A 13,025-nucleotide genomic window follows, 5' to 3' on the forward strand; every position below is an offset into this window, starting at 1 on the left:
CACATTAGATCTCATAAAAGTGTTGATCACTTGGTTGATCATGAAAAAGCTGCATTATTTGATAATTTTCAATTTGAGAGTGTCGATGTTTAGGTAAAGTTCCTACAGAGAGTGATAATTCTTTGTGAAAAGTGACACAATACCTCTTTTTGCAAACTTTGTTCGCCAAAGTGCGTTTTTCCTTAATTTCTCCCACTGCTGTATTGAGTGAATGTTGGTATTAGTGTGCTCTGGTTGCGCATGATAAGCGGCAACAAAATCAGATCACCATAGCATCCCCGTGGTCCGGACAGATCTGATCCGAACAACCCGAACTCGAACACAAACTCACACATTATCACTTCTTTCGTTCGGTTCTTCAGCAGTATCCAAGGTTGTCAGACTGGTGCTGTCGCTGGGAGAGAGATAATGCGGGACGGATGTTAAAGCAGATCAAGAGAATGAGTGTCGTTTGCTGTGTGCGAAGCGGGCCGCACGGCCTTCAATACTTCATCAATATCGATACTTTTTGTTGTAATTTTCGTCAAACTCATGGTTTTCCCAATGTATTTTTGGAAAATCTTTCGATTAACCTTAAGGTTTGATGGAAATTTCGTCAAAAAGTGGCGATTTTGATGAAGTATTGATGCTCGTGTGAGTCCCCTTGAGATAAGCAAGCAATCCCATGTGGTTCGGTGTATCTTGGTCATTCATTCCATAACTGAGCCGCTGATCTGCTCAAAAGATCCGGTTCACTAATGTGACGGATCCGGTTCGGTTCCGATCACTGAAGTGAGCCGTTTTGCCCACCTCTAATCTATAATGCATACGTTTGCCCCACACAATGCATACATTTCCCATGGGAAAACTGTCAAACCTCGACGGAACGGACGCTATGTGTTCCAGGCTTAAGAGAACGTTCAAAAATAACGTCAAACATTTGGTGGAGGGGGGGGGGGCTTCCCTAATGAAAAACCTCGTGAGGAACTGTCAGAGAATGTGCGTGAAAAAAAAGCAAAACATATTTCCCTCTCGTTTTTTCTCACGTAAACCTTCATGCACATTCGACAACTTCGTAGTCGCGAATACACTAAGAATAATTCGCATCTATTTTGTAAATGCCGCGCATATAGATTTTTGCAATCAAGCTTTGCACATAAATTTTATTGGTCTTGAACATAGAACCAAATTTCTAAAAAAAAATACTCTTAGTTTCTACATGCAATGCACATATTTAATAAAGGTATGTACTTTTTCGAGCGGAGATGAAGCAGCCTCGGGCTGAAAATCCCCATAATAAAGAGCCAATAATAATAATGTGTACTTTTTCATTTCAATGGTCAACTTATTGAATTTTATGTGTCGTCATAAATAAATCTATACTGAGTTTAAATAAGGGCGAAAGTAACATGAGAGGGTTCTCTTCATCGACTCTCTCTTATTCAAATTAAAGTGACAAGATGCAAGTATTGTTGAACTTTTTGGTCATAAATCGCTAGGTTGCGATGCAATCTAGCGTCTAAGTGTAAAAAAGTTCGATTGAATTTACATCTTGTCACTTTAATTTGCAGAAGAGAGAGTCGATGAAGAGAACTCTCTCATGTTACTTACGCCCTTATTTAAACTCAATCTAGAAATACTAGATGTATTTTCTAGAAATAAAATAATACAGATTTATTTTCACACAATAGGCTTCTAAAGTCCTATCGGGATTCTTGTTTTAAACCACAATATATGGTTCAAGAGTACATATTTATTCAATTTTTGACGTTTTTATTAACCGTAGTTGAAAATATATAATTATTATTTTTTTAGCCTTCTGTCTCGTCCCCTCCCTAGCTTATAACACATACTTTGAGTGATTTTTTTTTCACCGTCAGATAGGAACATTTTTGAAATCCCAGTGCGAAAAATGTCGAGCTCAGTCACACAAGGTTGACCTCAAATGTCAGAGTAGAACTATTTACCATTTTACTTATTTCGAATTTTCTCATTATTCCTTTGTTTTTCAAGTTCGAGTAAAGTACAATTCCGATTAGAATATCAAGGGGAATGACATATCCTTTTCTAACCGGAATATCCGCATTTATGTCATTCCCCTTGTAGAATACCATGCTTGATCGTATTATTCAATATAAGCGAGATTTCGTCTTTAATTTTAGGACCCTATTGTAGCCAGATTCAGAACACAGGTTAGAAACCTTACCATGACCCAATGTTACGCGCCAACCGATGCTGCCGAACTGTAAGATGAAGAGAACTTTTACAGGCAACTGAATGCTATCGTGGACAAGATTCTGAAAGGTGATATCAAGATCCTCATGGGCGACTTCAACGCGAAGGTTAGTTCCGACAACTCCAAGGGGAATGACATATCCTTTTCTAACCGGAATATCCGCATTTATCCGTTTCTAACCGTCGCTGACCGTGTCTAACCGCTGCTCACTTAGCAGCTCGCTTAGCAACGGTTAGCGACGGTTAGAAACGGATAAATGCGGATATTCCGGTTAGAAAAGGATATCCCGGATAAAAAATTACCATTCATTACATGGTAAATATTATTAACATATGACTGATTTTATTGTTCACAATAAAACACATAGTAGATATATTGTTACTTTTTACAATAGAAATGAAGTCCATATAGTTCGTACAATAAGTGAACATTAGCTTTATTAGTGACTAATTGATTCGATTGTTTTTCAATAGTTCTATAACAATTTAAAGTTACTATCAGTAAAAATTAATTTAAGTTGTTTTTATATAGTTGCAAAAGTGCCTGCAAAGTTTTCATGAACTTTTTATTAAAAAAGAGTTTATTTCTCAATTACACTTATAAACAATTTGTAACAAATAAATAACAATAAATATTATTGTTGCTTGGATCATGTTTGTATAATCAAACACAAAATCACTTGACATATTTTTTTTATAATTTTCGTTTTAAATTTGAGTGCAGTAGATGTTTCGGTTATCGAATGTTATTCGCTAAAACTTCAACGACTGACAGACGTCAAGCCGTGTTGGCAGAGGAAGCTCTCAATGAATAACTGAGGAAGTACTTATAGAAAACTAGCTGAAAAGCAGGTTTTAGCCAAGTGAGGACGTTACGACAAGAAAAAGATGAACAATGATTTTTCTAATGTTTTCCAATAAATTAAAGGTATCTAGTAAATAGTAAACTACCATTGATAACAATACAAATACAATTTGTTTAATGGGGTCAATTGAACCGATGTTAAAATAAACATGCAATAATATTTGTTGTTATGTAAACAGATTTCGCCTTTGAAAAACCAAAGAATTCATATTTCTCGGTAACATTTTCTTCCGCATTTACAGATACTAATGGCCACATGAATTGTGAACGATTTATGGTATGGATCATACGACCTGAGGTCTGATTTGTGATATTTGGCAGTTATTTTAAAAGATTGATGATAGATCTTATCAACAGCTGCCAAGCAACACAATCCAGTCTGACATCAGAGTGTATGATTATCATAAAATGTGCATATCATTCTGGCGGCCGTTAGTGCTCATAAATGCTGGATATAAATGTTAGCGGGAAATATAAATTCTATGGATTTTCAAAAGCGAAAACTGCTTACAAATAACAACAAATATTATTGTATTTTTATTGTAACAACGATTCATTTGACGCCATTCAATTAATTGTATTTGTATTGTAAGAACAATGAAAAAACATTAAGATATATTGTTTTCTTTTGAAAATTGCCCTAAAAATGTCTCACAAAAACACAATACATTCTATTGTTTTTCGCGAAAAAGTGTATGAAAATTTTCTCAAAATTTTATGGTTAAGATACATAACGACCACCATTTTTTATTGTAAAAGTGCCATTTACCATTCGCCGAATGGTATAGAACAACAGGGATGATGGTGAGTGTGCCGTGTAAATTACAATACGTTTAATGGTGAATATTTTTCGAAAGAATGGTGTTGTAACAATAAAATTTATCGTATTTTTATGATACTTTTTATCAGGGATGTCATTCCCCTTGGACAACTCGGACTATGAGCACATCATGGGACGCCATGGTCTCGGAGAAATGAGCGAAAACGGAGAGCTGTTTGCAGAGTTTTGGGGATCGTTCTCCATGATGTGCGGAGCAAACGTAGCGCCGCGCCGACATCGTGTTCGATCATCTCCTAATCGCCGAGATCCGACTGCGCATCCATTCAACGCACGTCGACTGGAAGACGTTGCGGTGAAAAGGTCCTTCGTCGAGGAGCTAGAGAACCGTGCTGCGAATATTCCAGAAGGTGGAAGCGTAGAAGATCAATGGAGCGCCATTAAGAACGCCTTCATCGCCACCGGCGGGAATAATTTGGGTGAGCTACGCACCCGAAGAAAGCAGTGGATCACAGATGATACCTGGAAGAAGATAGAAGAGCAAAGGAACGCCAAAGCCACGATAGAGCGAGCGAAAACACGATGAGCCAAAGCCATAGCCCGTCAGCGCTATTCGGCTCTCGAGAAGGAAGTGAAACACTCATGTAGACGGGACAAAAGAGCGTGGGCGGACTCCCTAGCCGACGAAGGCGAGAAAGCCGCAAACACAGGCGACATCCGTCTCCTCTACGATGTCTCACGTCGCCTTAATGGGACCATGATGAATGCTACGATGCACGTGAAAGACACGTCTGGATAGTTACTGACCGACCCGGCTGAACAGTTGAAACGCTGGTTCGAGCACTTTGGAAACCTTTTTCAAGTGACGGCCACGCCATCAACACCTCAACGTGATCCGCCAAGGGTTCGACGCATTATCCGTGTCAACACCGAAGCTCCATCAGTGTAGGGGATAGAAACAGCCATCCGTAGCATGAAATCGAACAGAGCCCTAGGGGTCGATCGCATATCAGCTGAGATGCTCAAAGCTGACCCCGTATGCAAGGCGTCTTAGTAAAGGTACCCAAAAAGGGTGACCTGACTGTATGCGATAATTGGCGGGGCATCATGTTACTGTGTATCGTTCTCAAAGTTCTCTGCAAAGTGATCCTCAACCGAATACAGGAGAAGATTGACGCAACTCTCCAACAGCAGCAAGCAGGATTCCGTGCCAGACGATCCTGTGTGGACCATACTGTCACGCTCCGTATCGTTCTGGAGCAAATCAATGAATTCTACCTGGTGTTCATTGTTTACGAAAAAGATTTCGACCGTCTCAATCACGGAAACATGTGAGAAGCCCTCAGGCGCAAGGGTGTCCCTGAGAAAATCATCGGCCTCATTGAAGCACAGTACAGGGCATTTTCGTGCAGAGTACTGCACGACGGTGTTTTGTCAGATCCCATCCGGGTCGTTGCTGGAGTGGGGCAAGGATGTATACCGTGAACCAAATCGTGGATTGCTGTGGCAGCCCATTTCCATGGAGCACCTAAGTGACTTCGAACTGACTGATGACGTTGCTCTCCTAGCTCAACGGCGCTCTGATATGCAGAGCAAGCTCGATGATTTTGCCAACCTCTCCTCAGCGGCAGGTCTTACCATCAACGTCCAAAAGACCAAATTGTTGGATGTAAACACGGTCAACCCTTCCAGCTTTCGAGTTTAAGAAATGTATAGGAAAACAACCCGATTAGTCGACGCACCAAAATCCGAATTTTCAACTTGAACGTGAAATCTGTGCTGCTATACGCCAGTGAAACCTGGTATGTATCAGTGGAGAATACGTAACGGCTGCAGGTCTATCAATAGATGCCTGCGGTATATACACTCCCGATCAAAAGTTTGGGGCACCCCTTCAAAAACTTGTTATTTTTTTAGGCCCTTCCGCCAATTTGCGTCCGATTTGAAATCCCTAGTTTTCATTCAAAAGATAATAAGTTAAAAAAAACTTTGACCTTACTTACCGATCAGGCTAAGGTCGGGGTGGCCTCTGCTGTACATAGTAGCCGTCTCCATTTCACTCGGTCCATTGCTGTTTGTCTCCAGTTCCGCACTTTGCGTAGGGTCCGCAGATCGTCCTCCACTTGGTCAACCCACCTAGCTCGCTGCGCACCACGTCTTCTTGTACCGGTCGGATGACTCTCGAGAACCATTTTAGTCGGGTTGCTATCCGACATCCTGATGACGTGACCCGCCCACCGTAGCTTCCCGATTTTCGCGGTATGGACGATGGTTGGTTCTCTCAGCAGCTGATGCAGCTCGTGGTTCATTCGCCTTCTCCAAGTCCCGTCTTCCATCTGCACTCCGCCGTAGATGGTACGCAACACCTTCCGTTCGAAAACTCCAAGGGCGCGTTGGTCATCTGCACGTAGGGTCCATGTTTCGTGCCCATAGAGGACGACCGGTTTAATCAGCGTTTATAGATGGTTAACTAAGATGGGCCCATATAGCCGAGGCGGTAAACGCACGGGTATTCAGCATGACCATGCTGAGGGTGACGGGTTCGATTCCCGGTCGGTCCAGGATCTTTTCGTAAAGGAAATTTCCTTGACTTCCTTGGACATAGATTATCTTCGTGCCTGCCACACGATATACGCATGCAAAATGGTCATTGGCAGAGGAAGCTCTCAGTTAATAACTGTGGAAGTGCTCATAGAACACTAAGCTGAGAAGCAGGCTTTGTCCCAATGAGGACGTTATGCCAAGAAGAGAGAGAGAGATGGTTAACTTCGTGTTACGGCGAACTTTATTCGATCGTAGAGGTTTGCGGAGTCCAAAATAAGCACGATTTCCTGCCACAATGCGCCTCTGAATTTCTCTGCTGGTGTCGTTGTCGGCGGTCACCAGTGAGCCCAAGTTCACGAATTCTTCAACCGCCTCGATTTCATCACCGTCGATATACATTCGGGTGGCGGGCGCGCTGATTCCTCCCTGGAGCCCTTTGCCATCATGTACTTTGTCTTCGACACATTAATGACTAGTCCGATTCGCCTGGCTTCACTCTTTAGTCGGATGTACGTTTCCGCCATCGTCTCAAATTTACGAGCAATAATATCAATATCATCAGCGAAACCAAGCAGCTGAACGGACTTCGTGAAAATCGTTCTACTCGTGTTTATCCCCGCTCTCCTAATTACACCCTCTAAAGCAATGTTGAACAGCGAGCACGAAAGACCATCACCTTGCCGTAACCCTCTGCGAGATTCGAAGGGACTCGAGAGTGTCCCTGATACTCGAACTACGCACATCACTCGATCCATCGTCGCCTTGATCAATCGTATCAGTTTATCCGGGAATCCGTATTCGTGCATAATCTGCCATAGCTGTTCTCGATCGATTGTATCATACGCAGATTTGAAATCGATGATCAAGTGATGTGTGGGCACGTTTTATTCGCGGCATTTCTGCAACACCTGGCGGATGGCGAACATCTGGTCCGTTGTAGCGCGTTCACCCATAAATCCAGCCTGATATTGCCCCACGAACTCTCTTACAATCGGTGATAGACGGCGGCATAAAATTTGAGAGAGTATCTTGTAGGCAGCGCTCAGTAGTGTGATCGCGCGGTAGTTCTGGCAATCCAACTTGTCGCCCTTTGTGTAGATGGGACACACAATACCTTCCATCCATTCCTCTGGTAATACTTCCTCCTCCCAAATCTTGGTAATGACCCAGTGTAGTGTTCTCACCAATGCTTCTCCACCGTATTTTAAAAGCTCGCTTGGTAGTTGATCTGCCCCAGCGGCTTTGTTGTTTTTCAACCGGCCAACGTCCTCCTCAATCTCTTGGAGGTCAGGGGCCGGAAGACTTTCGTCCTGTGCACATACTCCTAGATCTGTTACCACGCCACCTTCGGTACTTGCAACATCGCCATTGAGGTGCTCATCGTAATGCTGCCGCCACCTCTCGACCACCTCACGCTCGCTCGTGAGAATATTCCCGTGATTATCTCGGCACATGTCGGCTTGTGGCACAAAGCCTTTGCGCGAGCGGTTCAGCTTCTCGTAGAACTTTCGTGTGTCCTTAGCGTGGTACAGCTCTTCCATCGCTTCGCCATCTCGTTCTTCCTGCTGGCGCTTCTTCATCCGGAAGACTGAGTTCTGTCTGTTTCGCGCCTGTTTGTAACGTGCCTCATTCGCTCTCGTACGGTGTTGCAGCATTCTCGCCCATGCTGCATTCTTCTCGTTTTTCAACTGTTCACATTCGCCGACGTACCAGTCGTTTCTGTGATTCGGAGTCGCGAAGCCTAGTGCTGTAGCCGAGGTACTACCTATGGCGGATCGGATGTCCCTCCAGCCATCTTCAAGTGTAGCTGCGCCAAGCTGCTCTTCCGTTGCACAGTGGCGGGCCTCCATAGAAAAGTCGGACAAAACCTCAAATGTTAACCGAAATTGCTAAAATTCACAGGTTATGATGATTTTAGTTCCCCAAATCTATTTCTGATATGTAAATTATCATATATTTTGATTTTCGTATATTAGGGTGGTTCAAAATTTTGAAATCTGCTGATTACACAAGTTTACAAAATAAAATGAAAGTCGTGAACTTCTGACAACGACCAAAATTTTTGAAGCACAATTTAGTGCTGATTTCGAAACCGACCTTCAAAAAATTTTAAGTAGAACAGTTTTTGAGTTTTAGCTCAATATCGAGTTTTGCAACTTTTCAAAATATGTAATTTACTAAAATTCAAATATATTGCGTTTTGTTCAACCAATTTTAAATCTTTTTCCATAAATTAAAAGCTAAATACAATACCATTCGATCATCTGAATACAGGTTTTGCGTCAGATAGATGAAATTCAAGATATTGGCGAGTTTTAGGAACAATCTTCTTAAATTTTAGCAAAATTCCAAAATTTTTTTGAAGAATTGTATTTTTTTCAATAAGAAAAAACCAACTTAAAAACTCTTTCTCGACGTTTACTTGACATATCATATGTAGGCGAGTTACAGTAAAAATTTCAGCTCAATCGGAGCATTGATTACGGAGAATGAGATGTTTGAAGTGAGCGACTTTGCTTAAAAATAGAACAAAAATCGATTTCAAATCATCAACCTTGTATGGAAAGTCGAAAAAATTTCCGCTCTACTTTAATTTTTTTCGTTCGCGTTTTCGAACTCAGGGCATGATTCTACACCAAAAATGATCATCAGCTTACCGAGTTCAAAAATGCTGTAAACTAGTGTTATGGAAAGCATGTAAAAATAATCGATAATAAGCTATCTCGATGTGCTTTCTGAACGTAGGTTTTGATTAACCTTTTAATTTGGGGGTTCTTAAATCATGTATTGGTATTGAAATAAACTATAATTGTGTATTTGTTGCTGTTAGGGTGGTCCAAAATCTTCAAAACTATATAAATCATTAGAAAAAAAAATCGTTTACCAACGATTTCTTTCAATGGATCAATTCAGATACACACCAATGTTGGCTGACAAGATGTGGTCTATTCTCAGGGACTGTCCATAGACCACGTGACATTTTACGGTGGGTGCACGGAGGTGTTGGGTCAGATAGTCTAATATAGTGAACTGCGTAAAATTTGAACTGCTTTTTATCAATCTCGTTTCAACAACTTCATATATGCTCTTCCGAGTTTGGGTTGTAAGGTACATCGATCCCTGCTATCACTTGTCGAAGCAACCGAAACAACCCTATCTATAAAGAATTGGCAATTCATATTCGCAATAATAAAGGGAGTTTTTGATGTTTATCATCAGAGATTGGTAATCATATTTATGAACAGTAGAGTTCCAGCAAATATCTTCAAAATCTTTATCACTGTGTGTCGTTCAGTAATGTGTTTATCGAAACTTCATGAATAACATGCAATAAAACTTCCAGTTTAAAAAACCAATAAAAGGGTTTCACTAAAGAGCGTAAAATGTTCGTTTCATAAAATTGCGATTAAAATATTCAAAGATTGCCTTGCTGATCGCGACGTTTACGCAGAAAAATATTTAACGTAGCGTTTAACGCCGTTTAGTGAATTTCTTTTATACCGTCGTTGGGGGTGAGAATGGGTCAAAAAACGATACTCAAAGATTGTTTGTCAAATAACAAATGCAATTGAAGTCGGAGTAACTTTTTATTTGGTATGTATACTCTCCTATGTGGTAAGGATAATTTAGCAAGAAAGTATCACGTTATATGAAATGCTTAGTAAACTACAAATGATTGAAAATTGACCCAATTTCACCCCTTAGAGGGGGTGAGAATGGGTCAAAGTATTCGAAATCACCTATCTAAGAATAAAAATTAATTTTATTGATCATATATAGTAAACCTACTTAAAACACAATGTTATCATGACGAATAAAAGCTTAGGTAATTTTAAAAGTTGATTAATCCACCTAAAAGGGCTAATACAACCGAAAAAATGGTTGAAATTTGATAAAATAACGTTTGTATACTTTATCATCATTTTTAACCGTCATAATCATCCTCATTAAGAGTTTCAACCTCCATGAGAGAAGGAGAGATTACAATGAGGGAGGGGTGAAGAAAGAATGAAAGATTGATTGTAAAAAAACATGCTAGTTTTTGTATACTGCATTAGAAATGTTTAACCAAACCCTCCGTTATAAACTCTTATGTACATGATCATTGGCCTCTATATTGCTAAAGCAAATCACTCCATTTCAAGATAGAGGGTCGTTCAAATATTATGTTAAGTCTATTTTGTGAGCTTACGATATTGCAGTACACTGAAGATTAGCTGATGATTAGAGGAGCTGTCCACACGCATGGGTGTATTGTTATAAATGATTTTAGGCACTAAACGTATTAACACACTCGTTTGACGCTTCTCGAAATATTTTTAAAAGAAAGCGTGCTTTAGTGAAAATACGGTAAACATGGCACCACTCTAACTTCAAAAGTCCCCATTTGGATAACAAGTTGAATTTTTAGTTAAGGTTATGTGCACTCGATAACTTGCTTGACCCAATCTCACCCCCATTCTTAATATTTAGACATAGGGTCGAAAATATTAAGTTTTTAAATAAAAAGAGCAATGACAGCCCGCTTTTTTCATTACATCAACCAGGTAATACCTACAGCTAACCACTTATGAGAAAATGTATGATTAGGTACTTGTGTTAAACATTACGAAGGAGAAATGTTTTCAGAGTGATTTACTAGTAGTTTCATCATATAAGTTTAGCCACAAATTTAACAAAAAACGATTATTGCAAAACATCTTATTCTGCATCATGACGTGTAAAAACATCTCCCCTTTGAAATAATAAAAAGTTTTCAATATAAATTAGCGATAGTTATTGAGCTATTTCAAATTTTATGTTTCTCCGTTTTGACCCAATCTCACCCCCCAGACCCATTGTCACCCCCATCGACGGTATTTTATAGATGATTGTTGCTTTGAACTGTAGTGATGTGCGTGTAGAAAAGAAGCACGTAGATGTCGACGAATTTGTGTCACTATATTGAAATATCGATAGAAGTTCGTGAAGAGATTGCTTCTAAGATTTTTGAGCAATTCTAACGATTAAGATGCATCGAAGATACGACTAGTTCAAGAAAATCAATGAGCAATGGTTTGTAGTTATTTTTACATGTTCTTCACGGTTGTTTTAGTCTTTCTTTTATTTTGAAGGATAAAAGAGTTAGTTGTATCTAGTGAAGCAACATGTGGGTAGCGTCTAAGAAAATAAAGGCTTAGTCATACTTAGTCATCTGTCCTTTCCTCTCCAGCTTACTGTTTTTAACTGGAGCACCCACCTTCTTGTGTATTTCTGTCAAAAAAAAAAAAATAATTTAAAAAAAAAATAATAAAAAAATATTAAATCTGTGGCCATTACCTTATCAGCCCTCCCTCCATCCCCCCCACCCCCCCCTTTGGACCATCTGACTTGGTGAAAGTCTCTTACAAGAATAAAAATTACATTAAATTGTTAGTATTCTGAAGTCAATTTGAACTATGTTAAGATAAAATTTAAACATTGAACAATATCACTTCCTCCACAACCATGCGGCTCCATTGTGACCTCATAGAAAAAAAAATAATTTTTTTTCGCGCTTAGCGCAAAAATGCGCAAACAGTGACCTATATAGCCAAAAACTAGACAGAATTGCACGTCAGTTCCGGGATACGGCGTCGTTTTCTGATGTTTCCTAAACAAGTACTGGATCTCTTTAATACGAAGTTTTTCTCCAAAATTTCAAAAAAAGTGAATATGCTTGCATATTGTAAAAACATAATAATTTTGTGATTGAATTCCAAACAATCCCTGAAATGTAATGGTTATTCATACCCAAAAACACAAAAAATGTTGTCACATTATTCAAGTCCTCCTAACTTTTACAACGAACTCATGAAGGAAGCTCATAAAATAAAGACAATAAATACTAATATTGTAGCACATAAAACTTCAACTTTCAAAAAAAATCCACAAGACTCAATTTTTAACCAAATGACTTGAAAATTTGGGGTTTTCTTAGTTGAAGTATCTATAATGGAAGAAAAATATTAGAAAAATAAAATAATGAAGTCGATTTTTGAGGTTTTGTCCGGCTTCCGGCCACTGTGCGCTGATGGGGCTACCACCTTGGATCTAGTTGGGCGTGGTGCAGCATTTCATACTCAGCCGCTGGATGCCAGAACAGACGCTGTTTGCGCCGCACTTCCTTGGTGAACAGACGCTCGAGACGTACCTCCTCAATCTAGCTGAAGTCAGAAGGACAACAGTGCCCAGGCTGCACTACCAGCTAAGCACACAACTCTTAGCTGGCGGTCTTTGTCCTCGCTTGACCCGTGGACGCATGAGGCAGGAACTTGTGAGGATCAGAGCTATGTTGAACGCTCTGCTTTTCGACTCACCGTTTTGCAGCCCAAAATTGGTGCCACAAATTTCTTTGAAAATCTAGGCTAAAATTTGTGCGAAACATCATTATGAGAATATCTTTCTAGCACTGACTTTCTTAGATTTTTCACGAAAACAATAATCTGCAATAAGATCCTCGAAGCCTTTACAATAGTTACGCTGAAACATTTATTCTATTAGAATTGAGTCTTTTAGAGAAACTCCTTGATTATTCGCGAAAAGAATTTCTGTATAAATTATTAGGAAATATTTACTCACAAAGTGTTCCTGGAATGATCCTTG

The sequence above is a fragment of the Aedes albopictus genome, chromosome 2, assembly GCF_035046485.1.
Source record: "Aedes albopictus strain Foshan chromosome 2, AalbF5, whole genome shotgun sequence".
NCBI classification, from domain to species: Eukaryota; Metazoa; Arthropoda; class Insecta; order Diptera; family Culicidae; genus Aedes; species Aedes albopictus.